Genomic DNA, 15,929 nt, shown 5'->3' on the forward strand with positions numbered 1-15,929 from the left:
AACACACACACGATAGAAGCAGGAAGCAGAAGCAGGGACAGTTGTCAGAAGGAAAGGAGGTGACTATTCGTTGTTATTAAAAATGACTTAAATTCGATCATGTTGTGATATTTAGAAATATAGAAAGTCAGTTAATTGTCCATAATATTGCTATTCTATTTTTTCAAAGTAATGTTTGTTAAAAGCAAAGTCACAGCACTGGCTAGATTTGAACACACAACCTGTAGGTTACTAAACAGGCACATAAACCAGTAGGCTACTGGGGAAGTCACATGAAAAGAAAGGTGAAACAGCCCTACACAGCCCTGTCGCAGTACACAAATATATTGTTATTAATTTCTTTAGATATGCGATTCCATATTATATTATCAGAAAAGCTTAAAACTACCACTTTTTACATGCTATTTCACATGTTAAAGACTTCGATGCTTAAAATGTTTAGGGAGAAATGGAATACTGCTGTGTATTTTTTCTTTAAAGTACCGAGACCAGCCATATACTGTAATAATGTATGTTTACGTTCCAAAATTAATATCATTTATGGCCTTCACATGCGTTATGCTCCTATTCTTTTTATGCTCAGCTGCTAAGATTTCCCTTCAGTGGTAAAATTCCATATAAATATTCAATACTAAAACGGGCACAGTAAAGACATTTAAATCTTTCTATGACTGACCAACACACCACGAGTCCCATTGTCGGTCAACCAATCACGTACCGCGGTATTTTGCGTCATCGCGCGTCACGATGTGCGAGGCTGTAGCCAATTACCTCCGGTACGTGTCTGTGCCTCGCACTTTGAATGGCTGCATCTGTACATGTGTACTCAATTCCTGGCTCTAAATTTTTGTTTATGTGCTTCTGTGGCTCTGAGCCATGAGTGACTCCAATAGAACTCTGCACTATGAATTCATCATTGTGGGTCTGCCAGGCCTGCAGGAGCACTACACTGCATTCTTCATCATCCTCTTCCTGATCATCATCCTAGGTAATCTGCTCATCATAGTTTTGGTCACCCTGGACTATTGGCTCCACATGCCCATGTAGTTCTTCCTGTGGAACATAAGTCTCCTAGATATTCTGCTGACAAGTGCTGTCATACCAAAGTTAGTAGCAGTTCTTTTGCATCATGGCAACATCATCTCTTTCTCAGGTTGTTTTGTACAGATGTATTTTTTCATTTCATTTGCTACTATTGAAGGATTCATTCTTGCAGTCATGGCTTTTGATCGATATGATGCAATGGTAAAGCCTTTGCATTACAACACCATCAATAACAAAAAGGTTAGCATCACAATGACTGTCACAGTCTGGGTACTGGGTTTCCTTGCACCTCTTCCATCAATAGTACTAGCAAGTATGTTTCCATTCTGTGGATCAAACCTTATTTTACACATTGTCTGTGATTACCCCACTGTAATGGCTTTAGCCTATGGTGATGTTATAGCTCAAGTCAATGTTGCCCTCTTAATTGCCATGATTGCAATCTACATCCCTTTTCTCTATGTCTTATGGACATATTCCAGAATTATAGCATCTGTGTTGAAACTGAAAATGGTGGAGAGCCATAAGAAGGCCTTCTCAATGTGCTCCTCACATGTGACTGTGGTCTTTATGTACTATGGGTCTGCTGCTGTGGTGTATATTGGACTGAGAGTGGAAAGAATCCCCCCTTATGGATGCATCTTCATTTGTGTGGTGCAGTATTTCCTCACCCCTTTGCTCAACCCCTTCATTTACAGCTTACAGAATGAAAAAATCAAGGCTGCAGCTCGGGGATACTTTAGATTCCAGGCTCCCCACAGTTTAATGAAAACTGTCAGCATAAGTCAATAAGTTAAAGTATCAGTAGTGTCAATGCTCAGTACCTAATAAAAATAAAAATAATTTACTCATAAATTACATGTTATACAATGTGTTTATGGGGTGTTAGTAAAGGATTATTAGAGATACTTAATTATTAAACAGATGATAAATAAAACATTTTTCACTAATACACTGGAATGTGGAATTCTGAGGATCTAACATACAAAAACTTAACAAACATGATGATAAAATTGTTATGATTTTGATTGCAGATATCTCTAAAATGTAAACACTTAGATAAAATGTAATAGTATAAAGTTGGCTCTTTTAGGTGGTATTTAGTTATATAATATTATACTACATTTTACTCATATTAATATTGTCCTTATATCTGTTAGATTATCCAGATATTAAATAATTTGGCATAGATATAGCACTGGAGAGTAAGAAGTTATTAGGAATCCAATGGAATCCAGTTAGATTTATTAAAAAGTGGAGGAATTCTTTTTTCTAACATATAAAGACATGACGGTGGCATGGTGGCGCAGTAGTAAGCATTGCTATCTCTTAGTGCTTTGGCCTTGAATTCAATTGCTGTGGTGTTATCTACATGGATTTTGTACTGTATGTTGTACCCATGTTCACTTTGGTTTCTGCCAGATACTCCAGTTTCCGCCCACAGTCCACAATACATACAGATGCAGCCATTCAAAATGCGCGGGCGATACCGCATTATTTTCCGGTACACTGTACGCAGTCTACCGCAAGTTACCGGTAAATACCGCGAGTTACCGGTAAATACCGCTAGTTACCGTAAATTCTCCTATAATACGACAAGCAAAATAATAGTATCCGGAATTTCCGCAAGGTGGAGCTAATAAAGCTCAACCTCTCATGTTTGAGCTGTGGCCATTAAAGTCTTTAACGAATATATTACTAATAGTATTAATAATGAATGACCTTGGACAAGCTGTAAGTGTAAACTCAAAGTATTGCCCTGGTCAACATTCTTTTTTTCATTGACCGTCTTTGTAAAAGTAACACCACAGCATGTCGCAATCACGCATTTGTTTCCAATCATGCAAAGTACAGTAATTTTTGAGAATCGATTTACCATGCCTTTCACATGCTCATAAAAGAGATTGATTTAGGAACATAAACATATTACCGTATGAAAACTGTACTGTATACTGTATGTATATGTATATTTAATGTCTTAACTGTGCCCGTTTAAGTATTGAATATTCATATCTAATTTTACCACTGAAGGGAAATCTTAGTAGCTGAGCATAAAAAGAATAGGAGCATACTGCAACGCGTGTGAAGGCCATAAACGATATTTATTTTGGAACATAAACATACAGTATATGGCTGTTCTTGGTACTTTAAAGAAAACATACACGAAACATGGTTTCATTATGACCAGAATCGGTCTTGAGATATCTTTAACTTGATTTACAGTATTTGAGAGGTATGTCTTAACACCGATACTACAGTAAGTAAATACTGCTCACGTATATATTTCTAGGTTTATATTATGCATTTCATATGGTCAAATTACTTTTGAGCAACTAATAAGAAGTGCGAAACGGTATGCCCAGGGCGTTTTAGTTTCGTTTTGTGCTGGGACTCTGCTTTAACAATGTCACCGTGGATTGATTAGAGATTTCAAGTACATACAAGTCATTTTTTAAATGTTGTAGTTCGTCTTGTAAAAATGTTACGAGTACATCATCTATCAACAATTACACAGGTTCTGTTTCCATATTGCGGATTTTGGTTACGTAATATTATTTTCTAAATTTCACGTTGTGAATATATGATTTGGGGAAACAGAGCCGCAAAGAAGTACATTATGGGTTGTTGTTTTTTTTTGCAGTTTTATCTAGAACAAGCAATGCTTAAACCTTTGTCTGATTCTTGTGAAACTATCCACACGACAGTTACAGTACCTAGGAGTTGACTTCAGTGATGTCACTGATGGGATGTTTCTAAAAATCCATCCTCTGTAAAACGTCTTCTCTAGTTGTCCTGCATATGTATTCACTAATGAAGCTGTGTGTTCTGAGCCTGGATCTCTACATTTCTGTATGAACCAGCTCAGAGGGCTAAAGACAGCTTGTGTTTAAATTGAGTGTAAGGTAATTTATGCTCCTAAAGTCATGGTCAGCATTTATTATTGTGCTGTGCTGTAAACTTGTTCTGTGCCTAGTCACATTATTTTATAGCGTTTTTATAGTGTTATCAAATCTGGTGGCGCTGTGTGTTAGTTTCCTGACTCCCATGTCACATGGTCTGTGATTGAATCCCATGGAACTACTGTATGACTTTATTTTTTAACAAACATTTCTTTGAAAAAATGAAACGTTTCCCTTGGTCAGAGATTAAATAAAACCTCACTCGCACCAAACAAATTTATATTTCTAAATATCACAACATGATCGAATTTAAGTCTTTTTAAAAACAATGAATAGTCACCTATGCGTTACAAAATAAACATTTATATTGATTTGAATCGCATTTTGATTTAAATCGTAAACGCGTGTTTAAATATATGTGTTTAAAGGCGATATACTGTATAAAAGCGCTGATTCTTATGGAGTGTGTTCCGCCGGGGATTCAAAAAATTTATTTTTTTTTAATCGCGTATCTAAGGAAAATTGCACTTTGTTCATGCACAAACAGTGGCATGTTACATTATAATTTGGGTGTCTCCTCTTGCCAGAAAGCTCTAAATTGCATTTTGAGTGTCGTTTTTGACTTTTTCTAAATTGCAACCCATAAATAAAGCTGATAAAGCTTAGACTAACTGTATTCTAAACTGTATTACAACAGCACATTGGACAATGCAACGTAAATTGCAAAAATGCACTTGGAATCTGTCCAAGCTCTCCTACGAAAATTATTTAAACTGCGACACTAATCATTCATCTCTAAATAAACTTTATTTTATATAGCGTTTTAGGCGAATAGGTTATTAGATTGCTCATAAACCTAATCGCTTTTTCTACATAAACACAGTGTGATTGCTCTCTGAAAATGCTTTTCCTTTATATTTAGGCTCAGATTTCAACTATAGATCGCATTATTATAAACTTTCTTGGAAAAATGTATTTTATGTAAACCATGTTTGCTATTAATTCATTTAGGGCTAAAATACGTTCATTGTCTTCCAATCGAGTCGAGTTGACATTGGAAGCTTGCCACTCCCGGACTATTACACCAACACATTAGCATGTTAAAGCGATTTCATTGAGGAGCCCAGCTACCAGTTAACACTGTACTTCCTACTTTGAAAATACCTGTGAAACCGGTTTAATTCGTCACAGCCAGCACTCCTGCAGAGAGGGGGTTGTACTCGTAAACTAGAAGCAGGCGAGATTTCCAGCGAAAGACACCCCCTCAAAAACCCAATAAGCAGTAATGCTTTATGTTGAAAATTGAGGTGGATTTTGTTTATGATAAAGAGGATAAACTGGGATGGGAGGAGGGTTTGGTTTTGCATAAGGGGCGGGATTATGATAATTGGAGGAATTTGCGAGAGTATAATGGTTTGATATATTTGATTTTGTATTGTGGTCGTTATCTATGTTTTTGGTTGGTATTATGTTTATATGGTTGTTTTTGTTGGTTGGTTGTTATTATGGTTATTAATAATACGATCTATAGTTGAAATCTGAGCCTAAATAAAAAGAAAAAGCAAGTGATTAGGTTTATGAGCAATCTAATTACTTATTCGTTTAAAACGCTATATAAAATAAAGTTTATTATTAATTTGCTGGACAGAGCGGTGAACATTATTATGCATAAGACAAAGATAACGATCCTGATCAGTTTAGAAATCTGTGTACGCTGTAAGGTTTTTACTTCTTAAACTTTTAAAATACACGTTTCGAATAGAAAGAAATCCTCTTCCTGGTACAGTCGCATGAAGAGAGAGGCGAAACAGCCCTACACAGCCCTGTCGCAGTACACGAATATAATCATATCATTATTAAATTCTTTAGATACGCGATTCCATATTATATTAGCAGAAAAGCTTAAACTACCACTTTTTCACACGCTATTTCACATGTTAGTTAAATTTAATTTATTTATATATTATATATTTATATCTCTGACCAAGGGAAACGTCTCATTTTTTCAAAGAAATGTTTGTTTGTTGATTGTTATCAAAAATGACTTAAAATCGATCATATTGTGATATTTTGAAATATAAAAGTAAATTGATTGTCCATAATATCGCTATTCTATTTTTTCGAAGAAATGTTTGTTAAAAGAAAAGCCCAGCACCAGCTGGATTTGAACACACAACCCGTGAGTTGTTAGTCAGGCACTTAGACCAGTAGGCTAAAGGGAAAGTCGCATGAAGAGGAAGGCAAAACAGCCCTACACAGCCCTGTCGCAGTACACGAATATAATCATATCGTTATTAAATTCTTTAGATACGCGATTCCATATTATATTCCCTATTAATCAAATTCTAAAAGTATGCTTGTTAACTCCGGTATCTCTTTAGTTAAAGACTTCGATGCTTAAAATGTTTAGGGAGAAATGGAATACTGGTGTGTATTTTTTCTTTAAAGTACCAAGACCAGTCATATACAGTACTGTATGTTTATGTTCCAAAATTAATATTGTTTATGGCCTTCACACGCGTTACAGTATGCTCCTATTCTTTTTATGCTCAGCTACTAAGATTTCCCTTCAGTGGTAAAATTCAATATCTACAACGGGCACAGCAAAGACGTTTACTGTAAGTCTTTCTACGACAGACCAACGGACCACGAGTGCCCCTGTTGGTCAACCAATCACGTACTGCGGTGCCGCGCGTCATCTTGCGTCACAATGCGCGACGCCACCTGCGGTACGTGTCTGTAACGCGCACTTTGAATGGCTGCATCTGTATTGGTAGGCATTTTGCAAAAATTGGCCCTAGCGTGATAGTATCTGTGTCTGCCCTGAAATTAACTGGTACAGATGCAGCCATTCAAAATGAGTGAGGTATTTCGCGGCATACCCTGGTGGGCGTGTCGCAGTATCACGCGGTATGACGCAGTTAACGTGGTGTCACGTGGTTAACTATCCGGCGTCGCCTTGTAAAACCGCCAGGGGGAGCTTAACCTCTCATGTACAGCATTTGAGCCTTTAATTTTGAACTGTGTATTACAGCATGTTAATCATCAGTCATTAAAATGTTGGTATATTTTATGAAAGCAAGATTGCTCAGTTGGACAAAAGTACACAACCTACCTTTATCAGAAATATTTATGCATCAAAGCCTTTACCGAAGATATTACTAATAGTATTAATAATGGATGACTTTGGACAAGCTGTATACTCAAAGTATAATTTCTTTAGTACATTTGTACAAGCACTTGGAATCTGTCCAAGCCATACTTTGTCAGGCATTTTGTTTTACTTCAACGGGCATAAAAACTTCCTTGCTTTTAACAGGGCGTTTCATAATTTCTAACTACGAAAATGATTTAAAATGCGACACCTATCATTCAACTAGAGCTTAAAATATCACAAGGATCCTCAAGAGCACAGCAAAGAGTGTATTAAAAGACACTTGTATTTATCAACGCTTTCTTTTCCGTATACCAGATTTTATGGAAGCACTTCAGAGGGGTGTCAGCCAGTTAGATTCCAGGAATCGGCACTTTAAAGGAAAAATGCACACCGGTATTCTATTTCTCCCTAACGATTTTAAGCATTTAAGTATTTAACTAGCATGTGAAATAGCGTGTGAAAAAGTGGTAGTTTTAAGCTTTTCTGCTAATATAATATGGAATCGCGTATCTAAAGAATTTAATAACGGTATTCGTGTGCTGCGACAGGGCTGTGTAGGGCTGTTTCGCCTGCCTGTTCATGCGAGCTGTCTTGTAGCCGACTGGTCTAGGTGCGTGACTACCAACTGGCAGGTTGTGTGTTCAAATCCAGCTAGTGCTGGACTCTTCTTTTAACAAACATTTCTTCGATAAAATAGGTAAGCGATATTATGGACAATCAATTGACTTTTATATTTCAAAATATCGCAACATGATCGATATTTGCGATATTTTGAACATATCTTCCCTTCTGACAGCGGTTCCTGCTTCTATTGTGTGTGTGTGTGCAACAGAGTAAATTTTTATAGAGAAATGGAGGCTGGACAGTATGCGTTACAATATAAACATTTATATTGATTTAAATCGTGTTCTGATTTAAATCGCAAACGCGTGTTTAATTATGTGTTTTTTAATCATAATCAGGCTAATGCATTTCTACATTTTCTGTATGAACCAGTTTAGAGGTTCATACAGAAAGACAGCTTGTGTTTAAATTGAGTGTAAGGTAATTTATGCTTCTAAAGTCATGGTCAGCATTTATTATTGTACTGTGCTGTAAACTTTTTCTGTGCCTAGTCACATTATTTTATAGCGTTTTTATTGCGTTATTAAATCCGGTGGCGCTGTGTGTTAGTTTCCTGACTCCCATTATTTAAACTGCGACACTGATCATTCATCTCTAAATAAACTTTATTTTATATAGCGTTTTAAGCGAATAGGTAATTAGATTGCTCATAAACCTAATCGCTTTTTCTACATAAACACAGCGTGATTGCTCTCTGAAAATGCTTTTCCTTAAAGCGATTCTATTGAGGGAGTAGCCCAGCTACCACTTAACACTGTACTTCCTACTTTGAATACCTGTGAGACCGGTTTAATTCGTCACAGCCAGCACTCCAGGAGTTCATATTGCTTGACTAATTTTAAAAACTAAGTTATAAATGCCAATGCTTCCTCGGTGCGCTGCTCTGGTACGCCGGGTCTTACACTGCCTGTTGGCAGTAAGCGTTACAATATACATACCCAACACTGCTTGTACCCATCTGTCATGCAAATAAAACACCTTGAATTGAATTGAATTGAGGGAGAGAGGGGGGTCGTGGGACAGATATACTGTAGACAGACTCAAGGCAAATAAGATACTTATGGGTACGCAGGCATTCACGACAGCAACATACGAAACGTTTGCACGTACTGTATAGTTAAGTTATTACTTGGTTTTCAAAGTGCAACGAAATACAATATTGTTGTTGCTGCTGTTCTGGTTGTTTTTATCCCGTAAAGCGTTTTGAGAAGCCACCTTTAAAGGCGATATATACTGTAAAACCGCTGATTCTTATGGAAAGAGAAGGAGCGCCAAAAAATGTCGGTGCCGTCGTCTCCGCTTTAAAGGTACCCCCGTGCTGGAAGAATTTGACCTCAGAACGTTTGCCCAGCGTAGTTATAGTGGACATAAAAACAAGAGTTCGCTGGCATTATATCCTAGAAGACACAGACCGGCGCCAGACCGGTAAATGCTTGATGGGATTGGACAGTTTCCAAGTGCTTGTACAATCGATGGAAATGTTCAAATAAATGTGCAAAAGAAATAAACAAAATAATCATTTATTTCTTTATCATATTGGCTAGCTAATGTCCTCTCTTTGCTAGTTAGTGGCTGTGTTTCTGCGTTGGGTAGCAACGGGTGACTGTTCTCAGGCGGAAGATGTAAACAATAATTAAATGTGATAAAGTATAGTTTGGATGTTTATACATTCATGTTAATCGTATTCTTGATTTATTTCAATAAGTGTTCATGTTTCATTTGCTAACTTAGAGCATATTGTGCAATGAAGAATAAAATAGCTGCATGACAAGTGACTTCCTTCTCTCAGTGGAAATTAAAAGGTAGCCTGATAAATTATAAGACAGTAAGAAAGGTTCCAATCAGGAGGAGACAATTCTTTCCATTTTTTTTGTTTGATTGCTGGTAGCAAACTGATCCGAGGATATTCTGAGTGGGACAGATACATTATTTTATAGCGTTTTTATTGCGTTATTAAATCCGGTGGCGCTGTGTGTTAGTTTCCTGACTCCCATATCACATGGTCTGTGATTGAAACCCATGGAACTATGACTTTATTTTTTAACAAACATTTCTTTGAAAAAATGAAACGTTTCCCTTGGTCAGAGATTAAATAAAACCTCACTCGTACCAAACAAATTTATATTTCTAAATATGACGACATGATTGAATTTAAGTCTTTTTAATAACAATGAATAGTCACCTATCATTCATCTCTAAATAAACTTTATTTTATATAGCGTTTTAAGCGAATAGGTAATTAGATTGCTCATAAACCTAATCGCTTTTTCTACATAAACACAGCGTGATTGCTCTCTGAAAATGCTTTTCCTTTATTTTTAAAGTAGGCTCAGATAAAGTAGGCCTGCCACACCCGGACTGTTAAACCAACGCATTAGCACGTCAAAGCCCATTGAGCCAGTATTGGCTTTAGTATTCCCCCCCTCTCCCCACTGTGTAAGACCCGGCGTACCAGAGCAGCGCACCGAGGAAGCGTTTGCATTTATAACTTAGTTTTTAAAATTAGTCAAGCAATGACTCTGATGAATGATCAGTGTCGCAGTTTAAATAATGGGAGTCAGGAAACTAACACACAGCGCCACCGGATTTAATACGTGTTTAATTATGTGTTTTTTAATCATAATCAGGCTAATGCATTTCTACATTTTCTGTATGAACCAGTTTAGAGGTTCATACAGAAAGACAGCTTGTGTTTAAATTGAGTGTAAGGTAATTTATGCTTCTAAAGTCATGGTCAGCATTTATTATTGTACTGTGCTGTAAACTTTTTCTGTGCCTAGTCACATTATTTTATAGCGTTTTTATTGCGTTATTAAATTATTGAAATCTGAGCCTACTTTAAAAATAAAGGAAAAGCATTTTCAGAGAGCAATCACGCTGTGTTTATGTAGAAAAAGCGATTAGGTTTATGAGCAATCTAATTACCTATTCGCTTAAAACGCTATATAAAATAAAGTTTATTTAGAGATGAATGATCAGTGTCGCAGTTTAAATAATGGGAGTCAGGAAACTAACACACAGCGCCACCGGATTTAATAACGCAATAAAAACGCTATAAAATAATGTGACTAGGCACAGAAAAAGTTTACAGCACAGTACAATAATAAATGCTGACCATGACTTTAGAAGCATAAATTACCTTACACTCAATTTAAACACAAGCTGTCTTTCTGTATGAACCTCTAAGCTGGTTCATACAGAAAATGTAGAAATGCATTAGCCTGATTATGATTAAAAAACACATAATTAAACACGCGTTTGCGATTTAAATCAGAACACGATTTAAATCAATATAAATGTTTATATTGTAACGCATACTGTCCAGCCTCCATTTCTCTATAAAAATTTACTCTGTTGCACACACACACACAGTAGAAGCAGGAACTGCCGTCAGAAGGGAAGATATGTTCAAAATATCGCAAATATCGATCATGTTGCGATATTTTGAAATATAAAAGTCAATTGATTGTCCATAATATCGCTTACCTATTTTTTCGAAGAAATGTTTGTTAAAAGAAGAGTCCAGCACCAGCTGGATTCGAACACATAACCTGCCAGTTGGTAATCACACACCTAGACCAGTAGGCTACAAGACAGCTCGCATGAACACACAGGCGAAAAAGCCCTACACAGCCCTGTCGCAGTACACGGATATAATCATACCGTTATTAAATTCTTTAGATACGCGATTCCATATTATATTCCCTTTTAATCAAATTCTAAAAGTATGCTTGTTGACTCCGGTATCACGTTAGTTAAGGACTTCGAAGCTTACAATGTTTAGGGAGAAATGGAATACTGGTGTGTATTTTTTTCTTTAAAGTACCAAGACCAGCTATATACTGTATGTTTATATTCCAAAATTAATATCGTTTATGGCCTTCACATGCGTTACAGTATGCTCCTATTCTTTTTATGCTCAGCTACTAAGATTTCCCTTCAGTGGTAAAATTCAATATCTACAACGGGCACAGTAAAGACGTTTACAGTAAGTCTTTCTACGACAGACCAACGGACCACGAGTGCCCCTGTCAGTCAACCAATCACGCACCGAGGTACCCCGTGTCATCTTACCTGCGGTACGTGTCTGTACCGCTCACTTTGAATGGCTGCATCTGTATGTTATGAATATGAATATACTGTACATATATGTGGAGGTATCTGCAGTGATGTTAAATAATTTCTTATAAACAAAAAAATGGCCTCTTAAAATGTTTTTTTTTTGCAAAATTAAGTTAATTTGTTCATAGATGTGAAGGATCGCTCCATACCACAATCTTTCAGCAGAATGCTGAGAAAAGGTGCTCAGTTACTCGACCATTAAATAAGAAGCTAAAAGTTGCCTAGAGAATGAATTATTTTCAGGGCATTAATTAAATTGCAAAACAAATCTATTTGAAAGCAAATATCTTTCACAATTTCTTGGTGCCCTGCACATGAGTAAATACGATCTTAGATCACTGCGCTTCTTACTGCAAACCAAGTGCCTATTAGCTGCAAAATAAAGCTAGAATACCAATAAGGTTTGTAGTACAGTGTCAGATTATCAGCATTTTAATGTTAATCGAGTAATCCCTCTGTCATCTTTTTTAGCTTTAATACTGTATCTCAAAATGTCTGTTTTAATCATGGTTTAAAAAATATACATTAGTCAGGCTAAAAGCAGTTGACATATTGAAAACTCAACATTCAATACACTCTTTTTGGTGTTGGTCTTTGGTTTATTTTGTTTTGTTCACTATAATTAGCTGCATGCTGACCAAAGCAATTTGCATATTTGCACTGTAGTTAATTTAATTGTATCCAAACCATTTGTGTCTGCAGTAAACGTTTCAAAAGTAAGTTTATCTGATAATGGCAATAAACACATCTTTACAATTTGTATGTTTCTTGTTGATTTATTCAGAGATTAACAATCCCTGTCCTGATAGCCATTTAAATGACCTGTTTTCTTCCCTTCTCCTGTGAAGACTTTTAAAACAAGAATCAGCTAAACTATGTAGAAAGATAAAACATTGGAAAACTGATTCAGACCCATGGAAGCCCATTCTAACGTTTTAATAAATGTATATTTTAAACGCTTTTATGTTAACACTTAAGTATGTGTCTGATATAAGGATACACATTAAAATTAAAATTAAATAAATTGTTATTGCAGCAGCAAGGCTTATTAATAATACAGGAATTAAGTTTGCTGCTCCCTTGCCATTCCCTCTCTCCCTCATCTCAGTAGTGCTGGACACAGAGAGGCCATTCCATTTGGTTCAGATTTAAGTGTTTTCCTATCTGATAGAGTTTCCTGATAAGGAACAACTCCCAAGGCTGAGATTCTCCAGCCACCTTAATGAATGGTCATCTCTGGTGCCTTACTGTCTGGGAGATTCCAAGGGAGAGTCTCATCCCAGGTTGTTTACTACCCTAATGTCAGAGAGCACTGTTACTCATCCTCCACCTCGATCAGCCAATCAGGAACTGGTAGGGCAGGGTAACCCCATGTGGGTCTCGAATGCCCGCGGAACTTTCAACCAATGAACAACCGTAGTTCCTCCAGATAAAAGAGGCAGCACAGGGCCCAGAAGGTGCCCCTCCAGGACATTCTCAGACTCTGCTCAGACAATCACGTGACGGCCAGTGTGTCCGAGTGCCAGGACTTTACTGTGTTCTAAGAGTCGAGACCGGAGGTCACCTCCATGTAACCAAAGGATCCACCCGAGGTTAGCCCAGCAGTAAGCCTCGTGAACCACCGGTACCCCACCGTAAACGCTCGCCTGATCAATGAGTGAACTACGGTTGGAACTGTCGACAGCTGAATCTCAGTATTCAGGACTAGCGCTACTTCGGGAATGAACCAGTCTTCTTCCCATCTAAAGAGTGTGACTAAGAGTGAGCCAGGACTAACTAGCCGGTCTTCAGAGAGTCACTGCCAGTGAACCGCAGCAGGAATTTCTCCCTCCTTCTTCCACACCTCCAGCCACAGCAGGACAGGCTGGCAATGGGCCAGAGGACTCCAATTGGACACAGCAACAGCCTGTCGCTGTTCCTTTGTGTCCGTGGGAGATCTGAATCCACATAGACTGGATGAGTATTCAACATTCTGCATTACAGCTTGAGAATTCAATTGTTACCTCAACCCCAGTTGATATCAATTTAATTCCCATGAGTGACGTACTTGTTTTTGAGTATCTAGTGTAGAAGTTGTAATCAAAGCTCATTAACGAAACGATCTAAATGAATGGTATACTGAATGTATGTCTCTCTTGGTTTATATCTCTTCATTGTTGAATATATACCTTTTGTATTCTGCTAACTCTCACTATAAGATCTGTTATATTTATATGCACATTTTATGTATTAATAAATGTATTGTCGTGTATTAGTATCCGTGTGTGTGCGTTGCTGAGTTATTCTGCAAAGTTGGTTTTCTAATAGCCATCAAAGAATCATTTTGTTACATACTGCTACAATTAATAATTGTCCCAGTAAATGCACAAAACCCCTTCATTATGAATACAGTAATGATGAGAACCTTTTTCAGGGTAGTGAAATGCATGGGAATTTCTCTATTGAACTCATCAAACCCAAACATTGCATTACAATTTGACCAGGTACTGTATATTGATAAAAATAAGAAACTATTGATCATACTTACTGTAGGGCTTTAAAATAATGCATTGCAACCTTTGTCATTTTAGAGGTTTTCTGTCATTTTTTAAAGGGCAATATATGTTAAAACATATGTCAGCATATATTTATAGTAATATATGAAAAAACATTTTTACCTTAGAAAATATAATACATTACAATTCTTTATAAGATCTCCTTCTCATGCAATAATATTTTACTTCTTCCAAAGTACCTACTGAGGTGACTTCTGAGTCATGAGCAGCAACATAACTTTCACTCTAAATTCATCATCACAGGACTACCAATCCTACAGGAACGGGACACTGTATTCTTCGTTATCTTCCTCATCCACTTCCTGGCCACATTCCTGGGAAATCTGATCATCATGGTGTTAATCTCCCTGGACCATCCACTCCATGTACTTCTTTCTTTGGAACTTGGCTCTCTTAGACATACTGCTGTCAACGTCTGCCATACCCAAGATGCTAGCGGGTCTTTTAGGTCATAAAACCATCTCCTTCTCAGGTTGCTTTGCACAGATGTACTTTCTCATCTCATTTACAGTTATTGAAGGATTCCTTGTTGCAGCCGTGGCACATGATAGATATGTTGCTGTAGTGAAACCACTACATTACAACACCTTAATCAACACCAAGGCCTGTATTACAATGATGTCCACAGGCTGGGTGCTGGGCTTCCTAGGTCCTCTATTGACAGTAGTACTGGCAAGCACTTTGCCATTCTGTGGTTCAAACTTTATCCTCCACATTGTTTGTAATTATAATACTGTTTTGTCATTAGCCTGCAGTGATATTACAGCTCAAGTACATTTTACCCTGTCAATAACAATGCTGTCAATCTATCTTTCTCTATGTGTTATGGACATACTGCAGAATCATAGCATCAGTAATGAAAGTGAAAATTGTGGAGAGCCGTAAGACGGCCTTATCAATGTGTTCTTCACACCTGACAGTCTTTCTGTACTATGCTTCTGGTACCGTGGTGTATATTGGTTTGAGAGTGGAGAGGATCCCTCCAGATGGGTGCATCTTCATTCGTGGGCTGAATTATCTCCTCAGTCCTTTGCTCAATCCAATCATTTACAGCTTAAGAAATGAAAAAATCAAGGCAGCAGCTCAGAAGTATTTTAAACTAAAAGCACTGTCATGCCAAGTCAATAAGACATAGTATAAGGGAAATAATAGTATAAGGGAAATCAATGTTCAATATGTAACAGAGATTGAGGTGAAATAGTTAGACCAGAAAGTGTCTCTAAGAGTTTAGGTAAAGTTAGTAACACTTAGCAGTGTAATCATATCCAGCTTCAAAGGAGAGGGACTGTTTGGTTCCCTGATCAAAAACAAAGTTATAGTAATTAATTAAGTTTATTACCTAGTTTCCTGGGTAAAACATTACCTCAGTTAGAGACATCTTTTCTGCTTATGGGTGCATTTTTAGAATAGAGAGATAGGCTTCCATTATTTTGTGCCATCCAGGTTTGCAGAGAGAGATTTACTGTAACTCCAGGTTGTATTGCATTTATTCATAAGGCATCTTAACATTTATTGTGACCTCTGTGG

The 15,929-nt window shown here is 37.1% G+C and overlaps 1 pseudogene; it reads left to right on the plus strand.

Annotated features, from left to right (window-relative positions):
• The first annotated feature begins 876 nt into the window (after window positions 1-876).
• Window positions 877-15,537, plus strand: LOC148836390 (olfactory receptor 6N2-like; annotated as a pseudogene).
• Window positions 15,538-15,929: the final 392 nt, after the last annotated feature.

The sequence above is a fragment of the Atractosteus spatula genome, chromosome 4 (assembly GCF_055471065.1).
Source record: "Atractosteus spatula isolate fAtrSpa1 chromosome 4, fAtrSpa1.hap1, whole genome shotgun sequence".
Classification (NCBI taxonomy): domain Eukaryota; kingdom Metazoa; phylum Chordata; class Actinopteri; order Semionotiformes; family Lepisosteidae; genus Atractosteus; species Atractosteus spatula.